Source organism: Doryrhamphus excisus, chromosome 23 (genome assembly GCF_030265055.1).
Source record: "Doryrhamphus excisus isolate RoL2022-K1 chromosome 23, RoL_Dexc_1.0, whole genome shotgun sequence".
Taxonomy (NCBI): Eukaryota; Metazoa; Chordata; class Actinopteri; order Syngnathiformes; family Syngnathidae; genus Doryrhamphus; species Doryrhamphus excisus.
The window spans coordinates 4,503,366-4,513,042 of record NC_080488.1 but is presented as its reverse complement, the minus strand read 5'-3'; positions in this window follow the sequence as shown (position 1 = coordinate 4,513,042).

Genomic DNA, 9,677 nt, shown 5'->3' with positions numbered 1-9,677 from the left:
TATATACGTGTATATGTATCAGGTTTGTCATTCAATTGAAATAATTTACCTTGATTAATCGCACATTGTCCGTAGTTAACTAATAATTAATCGCAATAATCACAGAAATAAGTATTTATCTATATTATATCTAATAATAGGGTGGCACGGTGGTCTAGTGGTTAGCGCGCAGACCTCACAGCTAAGAGACCAGGGTTCAATTCCACCCTCGGAGTTTGCGTGTTCTCCCCGTGCATGCGTGGGTTTTCTCCGGGTACTCCGGTTTCCTCCCACATTCCAAAAACAAAAAAAACATGCTAGGTTAATTGGCGACTCCAAATTGTCCATAGGTATGAATGTGAGTGTGAATGGTTGTTTGTCTATATGTGCCCTGTGATTGGCTGGCGACCAGTCCAGGGTGTACCCTGCCTCTCGCCCGAAGACAGCTGGGATAGGCCCCAGCACCCACCGCGACCCTCGTGAGGAAAAAGCGGTAGAAAATGAATGAATGTTTACAGAATATGCACAATGGTACTGCATTGTTGCCTCTGTCCACTAGAGGGAGCCACTGGAGCCGGGAGCACAGAGCTCAGAGGGAGGCAGACGTCATCGCAGCGCCCCATTTATAAGAAAACTTTCAAAGAATATTTGCATGTTGTATTTGTCAGTTTTTGATTTTCGTTTTGTTTGTAAAGTGTTCTTAGTAAAATTACTCTGATTTTGTTTGTTAAACTGTTGTTTAGATGTCACATCTAATATATATGAAGCTGTCTCTAAACATTTCCGAACAATCCCAAACAGTCCAGCTTCAAATGCAGATGCTTGCCTTAAAGTTGAACTGAATCTGACTTTCTAAAGGAAATGGGTTCTGCTGGCGGGAGACGCTTTAATATTCACCAAGATAAGAGAAACGTGTTCCTCTGTGACGGACATGTGTTTAATCACTTCACTCCATTCGGGCTTAATTTCAATATAAAATTAGAAGGGGAGGTCACAGAATGTAGACTTAAGAGAATCGAATCCAGCCAAACAATGATTTGTGTATTCTTACCCAGATTTCATTCTGCTGTCGTCAGTGTTTGCAGTCACTCAACACACAGAGACAAAGAGGACGAGTGCAGCGGGGCCAAGTGCCTATTCTAAAACACACAGCAGCTTATTAACCTACACACACACACACACACACACAGCTCTGAGGCGGGCACCGGCGATATCAGGTAGGAATATATTGAGGTTACATTGAGGTTGTAATGGTGTTATTAAAGCAACAAGCCCGGCTTGAATTGAAAGGAAATCCTATTACAATAATTATAGAGGCCCAGATATCTGTAAGTGTGTTAGTGTGTGTTTGTGTGTGTTTGTGTGCAAGCATGTGTGTGTGTGTGTTCCAGTGGAAGAAGCGCTCTTGTGCGTAAGGACGAATAACCTTTTGTCGAGTCACATTGGAGACTGGCCTCCCTCAAGGCAAACCCCAAAACTGGTACTTTTTTGTCGAGTTAAAGGGGATCTATTATGCTTTTTCCATTTTTCTGACCTTTAAATCTACTTAGATGTTGTCTTCTCGTGTTAAACCATACCAAAGTTTCTGATGATGAGGTTTGCATGTTTGGAAGTGAGCCCTCAAAGAAGTTTAGGATGGCTCTGAACGCGCTGTTTCAGAGGGCGTTCCTAACACTGGCGATGTGTGATGTCACAGATTGGCGGGGTTCCTTATATGGGCATGCAGATGCACTCTGTGTGTGTGTGTGTTCCAGTAGAAGAGGCGTTCTTGTGCGTAAGGACGAATAACCTTTTTGTCGAGTCAATTTGGAGACTGGCCTCCCCCAAGGCAAACCCCAAAACTGGCACTACATTATGGGTCTTTTTGACCAGCCTGGCCGGAAGTAACTAATAATAAGCTAGCTAACCATCTATTGTAAAAAAAAAAAAAACACCCATAAAATATGACATTTCTGCAGGACTTGGTCTAATAAAGCATGCTCCTCACACAACATCATGCTTTTTTGTAAACAAACCCCCACTCTGCTTTGTATCAATGCCTGGCCTTCTTGGATATGCTGTGACGTAGTGCCTTGGATTACCGTAATGACGTGTTTTTCACTGGAAATTTTTGGTATTGGATGCACGGTGGTTGGGTGGTTAGCGTGCAGACCTCACAGCTAAGAGACCGGGGTTCAATTCCACTCTCGGCCATCTCTTTCGCATGTTTTCCCCGTGCATGCGTGGGTTTTCTCCGGGTATTCCGGTTTCCTCCCACATTCCAAAAACCATTCACACTCACATTCATACCATTCATTAATGGTAATTAATTAATTAATTAAGTAATTAATTAACCTATGCTAGGTTAATTGGCGACTCCAAATTGTCCATAGGTATGAATGTGAGTGTGAATGGTTGTTTGTCTATATGTGCCCTGTGATTGGCTGGCCACCAGTCCAGGGTGTACCCCGCCTCTCGCCCGAAGATAGCTGGGATAGGTTCCAGCACTCCCCCTTGTGAGGATAAGCGGTGGAAAATGAATGAATGAATGAATTTTTGGTATTATTTGGATTGTGTAAATTGTTAATTACAAATCATGTCTCCGGCAACAACTTCAGTGTTGTGGACTTCAAGCCTATAACGAAAATTGTCAACCTTTGCAAGACTAAAATGGACGCCAACAGCATCGACAAGAACTTGAAGAAGACTGGAACAGATTAAAGAGCATCTGAATGATTGTAGACCTGCACAAGGCTGGAATGGACAACAAGAGCAGAAAGAAGGAAATTGCTGTGAAAGCTAGCATGATTAGCGCAATCATCACCCACTCCGCTGTGATTGCTCACACTCCGAAGCGCTCCCGAAGAATTCCGGATACATAAGTCCGTATTTACTGAGTACAGGTAATCTCAGTAGAACTCGCTGTTAGAGTATACTCTCTAAAACCGAGCGTGCTGAGCTAACCAAAACGTCTATCTGATGCTTTGTCATTGTTCAACACGAGAATACAACATTGTAACAACATTTATAGGTCAGAAAAGTTGAAAAAGCATAAAAGGTTCCTTTTAATCAACACATCAAATCACTCAGTAATAAGATCAACTCTTCTCAGGCTAGTCGACACTACTACTACATAGAATATTCTGAGATTACATTCTAAATTGCGTTTATAAAATTGTTATTGTGAATATTTTCATGTTTGAATGAGTTGAGAAACATTAAAAGCATAATAAAAAAAATAACAGATTCAATAGGTACTAAAAGAAAGACGTCAGAGTGCCACATAGAGACAAATATAAAGCGACAGAGAGAAATACAAATAATTGGGGTGGAGCTGAGTGGTGTGCTTGACGACCAAAATGAAGTGAAATCAATAGTGTGAGCGTCTGTCTGCAGCAGATAAGACACACACACACACAACGTTGACTATTAAAGACGACACTTTGAGATATTACACTATTAGTTATCCTTTTTAAATCAGCTATCGCGTGTCATTATTTAGCAGGTCATATGATAACGCAGTGTTTTAACCAGGAGTATATGCACTGTAGGCAGCTTATGTGTGTGTGTGTGTGTGTGTGTGTAGAATGGACTGTTATTCGTGTAATAAACAAGATGAGCAGTCTCATCTTTACTACAACACTGAATAGCCACTAAATAGGACGTGGTGGCGGTGTTGGTATGGGGGTAATGGAAACAGGTGACATGGAATATCCAATTATTTGGGGGGTTTTTATAGGCTGTGACAAAAGTACTTTCATTTGTTACATTTACACATTTTTTTTTATCATTACAATTGATCACAACTGATATATTTTTTTATTTTATTGTTTGAGGTCCTTACTCAATCCATTCCATAGTTTGATTCCACATACTGAAATGCTATGGCTTTTTAACGTAGTCCTAGCATAGAAGTGTTTCAAATGTACTTCTTCCCTGAGATCATATTTCTCCTCTCTTGTAGAGAAGTATTGGATGACATTTTTAGCTTATTGGTTGTTTTTATTTATTTATTTAATTTAAAGTCTTTTAAATGTAATTTTAATTTTTTTTTGTATTATTATTTTTTTTAATTTTAAATGTAATTTAAAGTCTTTTAAATGTACTTCTTCCCTGAGATCATATTTCTCTTCTCTTGTAGAGAAGTATTGGATGACATTTTTAGATTATTGGTTATTTTTATTTATTTATTTATTTAATTAAAATCTTTTAAATGTAATTTTATTTTTATTTTTTTTATTGGATGACATTTTTAGCGTATTGGTTATTTTTATTTATTTATTTAATTTAAAGTCTTTTAAATGTAATTTTAATTTTTTTTTTAATTTTTTTTTTTAATTTTAAATGTAATTTAAAGTCTTTTAAATGTACTTCTTCCCTGAGATCATATAACTCCTCTCTTGTAGAGAAGTATTGGATGACATTTTTAGCTTATTGGTTATTTTTATTTATTTATTTAATTTATTTTTATTTTTAATTTTTTACATTATATATACAACTGATATATTTTAAAGCGCATGCAGAGCTAGTGACTGGCATCGTGTGGAGTTGATAAAAAAATATTTATTTACGGAAATTTAATGGCAGCGTCTTTTTATAATTACCCTCTTAAAATTTTTTTAAATATTGATATACTGTACAGTCATCCCTCATTTATACCAGTTAATGATAAATTACGATTAGTGATAAGTGAATTTCTGTGAAGTACGATTCCTTGTAGTTATAAATTAAATGTTTTCGTAATTACAGCATAGAAAACCTGTTTACAGTATTCTAAATATGTTTTTTAATATTATTAGATATTAACACCCCTATAGTAACCTTTATACTCATTACCTAATATTACAGTAAGAGCAAATAAGACATAAATAATACCCATGCTTGTCTTTGTTTTGCTTCAAATAGGAAACAGGAAAGCACCAAAACAGTTAAAAACTCGAGTAACGATTGCAGAACTATATAAATATATATATTCGCAAGTTGTTTTACTTATTTTCCACAAATACAACATCTGAAATCCTGAATGTTTGTCATGACAGAACATCCAGACCAGAAGATGCCCAAGTTGTTTTTGTGTGTGGGGGCAAGGGGGGGGGGGGGGGGCATCTTCAGTTATTCTTTGAATTCCGTGTCATGTTCTAATGCAAGCTGTGTTTAATTTTATTTGTACAATATGTCGCCGGCCAATGAAAAATGAGCCGCGCACTGCAAATGGCCCCCGGGGCAGACTTTGGACACCCGGGCAGTAAATCATTGTTACACATGAAGGTTGTAGGCGTAATGAAAGCCTCTTTTCCTCGCTGCAGTCGCCATTATGAGATTAGGCAGCTCAAGCTGCAACAGTAATTAAGATTCTTTACAGTCGGTGATTAATTCAATAAAGAGAAGGCTACGTTGAGCTCATTAACCTTAATTATAATTATTAGTCACAATCAAGACACCCACCCACTCACACACACACACACTGACATACACTTAGTGAGTGTGGAGGGGGGCATACTTTTCTCATTTTTATGTGTTTGTCTGGTGTGGGAAAGGGAGGACGCTTGTAATTAAGTTACAGAAATACACGCTTATAATTGCGCTAGCATCGTGTAACATGATACCGTATGAAGTCAGTATAATAAACATAAACAAATAGTCATACATTCTACTGAATTTAATTAATTTGTGATTAAATAATACATTATTAATTAATGGTAATTAATTTCTAATTAATTAATTATTAATTAATAAAATTGATAATTAATAAAAATATAATTAGCATGACACTTAAAATTATAATAGACTATTTAAATATCAAAATAAATTATATATAATATATAGCGCATTACTATATTTTACTAATATATGCTACTAATAATATAGTATATCTAATTTTATATTCATATAGAATTTCTAATTTATTTTTTATTAACATATTTACATAGCACTTTTAAAAGACACTACATCAGAAATAAAATAAAATACAAATAAATTGAATTAAATAAAAACGAGTTTAATCGTTGGGCCGAATCTAAATGCAATAATGAATATTGGTGCTGTTTTATGATTTTTTTTCTCCACCATTAAATGTGAACAATACCCAAAGCGTTTGAAGATAAAGCCGTAAGACTCCCACGTCAAAGCTGAATGTATATCATAATGGTTACAGCTCTCTAACTGGCTAATCATATCTCATTGCTGCATTCATTATTTTGCCTAACTTTTAATTTCTTCTTCTTGGGGTTCATTGAGCAAGGCAATTACTTAGACGTGGTGACGTGTATAAGCAGAACGAGAGGAAAGATGTCCTATCACCTCTTTTTTCTTCTGTGCAACAGCATAAAAGTGTGGCGCGTAGCCCTCCATCCTGTGCTTAAAAGTCACTGGAATGTTAAGATCCCAGTATTAGAATAAACACGTCATGTGTTAAATCAAAATCCAATTCTGTGCTCTATTACTTTCTGGCATAATAATGACCGCCAAGGATTAGGAATCAATATTTCACTGCGGCGGGGACATTACCGGCTTTATTCGTCGGTAATTGAGTTTTAGAGGAGAGGCCCTGGCCTGGAATCAGCATTAAAGATAAGGTGCACAAATACAACTCAAGAGAGGCAACACATCAGTTACACATCATTTAAAAAGGGCACAGCACCACTAAGTAACACTTCACACTCATTCCAACCTCATCAACCTATACTGTACGCATTCATCTAACTGATAACAACATATATTCATTTCATATTGACACCCCTTATTAGCATTTTTTGCTCTTCTGACAGCTTTTCCATAGCACTTTAAGACTTAAAGCCCCATAATGATAACTCCACAGCTTGTTTTCTATGAATTCATTGAGGAAATACAGCAAGAGGAGTTCATTTGGAATATTTGACACCGTGTTAAGCATTGCAATTATTAAACATGGTAACGCTTTACAATATGGTACACAAAATTACAGTCGTTAATGAGGAACAAACCTAGCTAACGCTAACCATATTTAAGATTAAGATATTAAGATTAAGATATGCCTTTATTCGTCCCTCAGTGGGGAAATTTGTATTGCACAGCAGCAAGAGTACAGAGTCAGTTAAGCAGTACAAAATACACAATATAGAAAAATAAACAATATAAACAACCCAAGTATTAACAAAATCAACAGTTTTTCCCAGAGTTATATACAAATACAGTATGTAGATAATATGAAACTAGATGAGATATATGACCAGTCTATACACTGAGATCTTGTTAGAGAGTTAATATGAGGCATTATGGAAATACTTCACATAGAACTTAGTATATTGCATTTAGGGTCCTTAATATTGCACATTTGATCAGATATTGCACAGTGAATGGGGTCTGGAGTAACTATATTTATTAGTTCCTCAGAAACTACTCTAAATGTATGTGTCTTAGTTCCTCGGTAACTACTCTACTCAGTAACTACTGTATTGTTGTGTACCTTATTGTAAAGTGAGACCTCAAAAATACCTTCCAAAAATAAGCTTACGGAAATTAGGTAGTTCCTGCTGCTATTTTGGGAAGCCGTAGCCTCCAGTCACATGACACGACAAACACTACGAAATGTTCTGCATAGTTTATCTGTGAATGTGCTGAAATGGACACAAATAAGCACTTGGCAATAAGCTAGCTTAGATGACACGCTGCCATTTTGGGGAAGCCATTACATGACAACCATTCCAAAATTGTGAGAACAGCTAAAAATTGAAGCATTGGGATAGTTAATTGGCTTTTAAATGAGCTTAAATGACAAGGAATTTTAGCTTTGGGAAATGAGCTAGCTTAGTTGACATGCTAACATTTTGGGGAAGTCATTACCTAAGATAGTCACATGACAACCACTCCAAAATTGTGAGAACAGCTAAAAATTGAAGCATTGTCATAGTTAATTGGCTTTTAAATGAGCTTAAATGACAAGAAATTAGCTTTGGGAAATGAGCTAGCTTTGTTGACACGCTAACATTTTGGGGAAGTCATTACCTAAGATAGTCACATGACAACCACTCCAAAATGTCCCATAGCTTGTTTCATATGAACTCATTGAATATCTATTGTGACAACAGCTAAAAATTGAAGCATTGGGAAAGTTATTTGGCTTTAAAATGAGCTTAAATGACAAGAAATTAGCTTTGGGAAATGAGCTAGCTTAGTTGACATGCTAACATTTTGGGGAAGTCATTACCTAGGAAACATTGGAATGTTTAATTGGCTTTAAAATGAGCTTAAATGACAAGAAAGTAGCTTTTGTAAATGAGCTAGCTTAGTTGACATGCTAATTACCGAGAATAGTCACATGACAGCCACTCCAAAATATCCCATAGCTTGTTTCATATGAGCTCGTTGAATATCTATTCAACAGATAGAACAGATAAAAATGTAAGCATTAAGATAGTTAAATGGCTTTAAAATTAGCTTATATAACAAGAAATTAGCTTTTGCAAAGGAGCTAGCTTAGTTGACATGCTAACATTTTGGGGAAGTCATTACCTGGGATAGCCACAACCACTCCAAAACGTCCCATAGCTTGTTTCATATGAACTCATTGAATAACTAATGTGACAGAAGCTAAAAATTGAAGCATTGTAATGTTTAATTGGCTTTAAAATGATCTTAAATGACAAGAAAGTAGCTTTTGGAAATGAGCTCGCTTAGTTGACACGCTAACCGAGAATAGTCACATGACAATGCTCCAAAATGTCCCGTTGCTCGTTTCATATGAACTCATTGAATAACTATTGTGATAACAGCTACAAATTGAAGCATTGGGATAGTTAATTGGCTTTAAAGTAAGCTTAAACGACAAGAAAGTAGCGTTTGGAAATGACCTAGCTTCATTGACACGCTGCCATTTTGGGGAAGCCATTATCAAAGATAGTCACATGACAACCACTCCAAAATGTTCCATAGCTCGTTTCATATGAACTCATCGAATATCTATAATGAGAACAGCGAAAAATTTAAGCAGCGGGATAGTTAATTGGCTTAAAAATGAGCTTAAACAACAAGAAATTCGCTTTTGAAAATGAACTTAGTTGACATGCTAACATTTTGAAGAAGTCATTACCTAGGATAGCCACAACCACTCCAAAATGTCCAATAGCTTGTTTCATATGAACTCATTGAATATCTATTATGAGAACAGTATTATGAGAAAAGTATTGGGATAGTTAATTGGCGTTAAAATGAGCTTAAATGAAGAAAAATGAAGAAATTAGCTTTTGGAAATGAGCTAGCTTAGTTGACATGCTAATTACCGAGGATAGTCACATGACAACCACTCCAAAATGTCCCATTGCTCGTTTCATATGAACTCATTGAATAACTATTGTGATAACAGCTACAAATTGAAACATTGGGATAGTTAATTGGTTTTAAAATAAGCTTAAACGACAAGAAAATAGCTTTTGGAAATTAGCTAGCTTAGTTGACACGCTAATTACCGAGGATAGTCACATGACAACCACTCCAAAATGTCCCGTTGCTCGTTTCATATGAACTCATTGAATAACTATTGTGATAACTGTTAAAAATTGAAACATTGGGATAGTTAATTGGTTTAAAAATAACCTTAAACGACAAGAAAATAGCTTTTGGAAATGAGCTAGCTTAGTTGACAAGCTGCCATTTTGGGGAAGCCATTTAATGAGTTTAAGCAAAGTTGTAAGGGCACATTTAAACACAAACATTACTGACAGAAACACGAGTTAAACAAATAA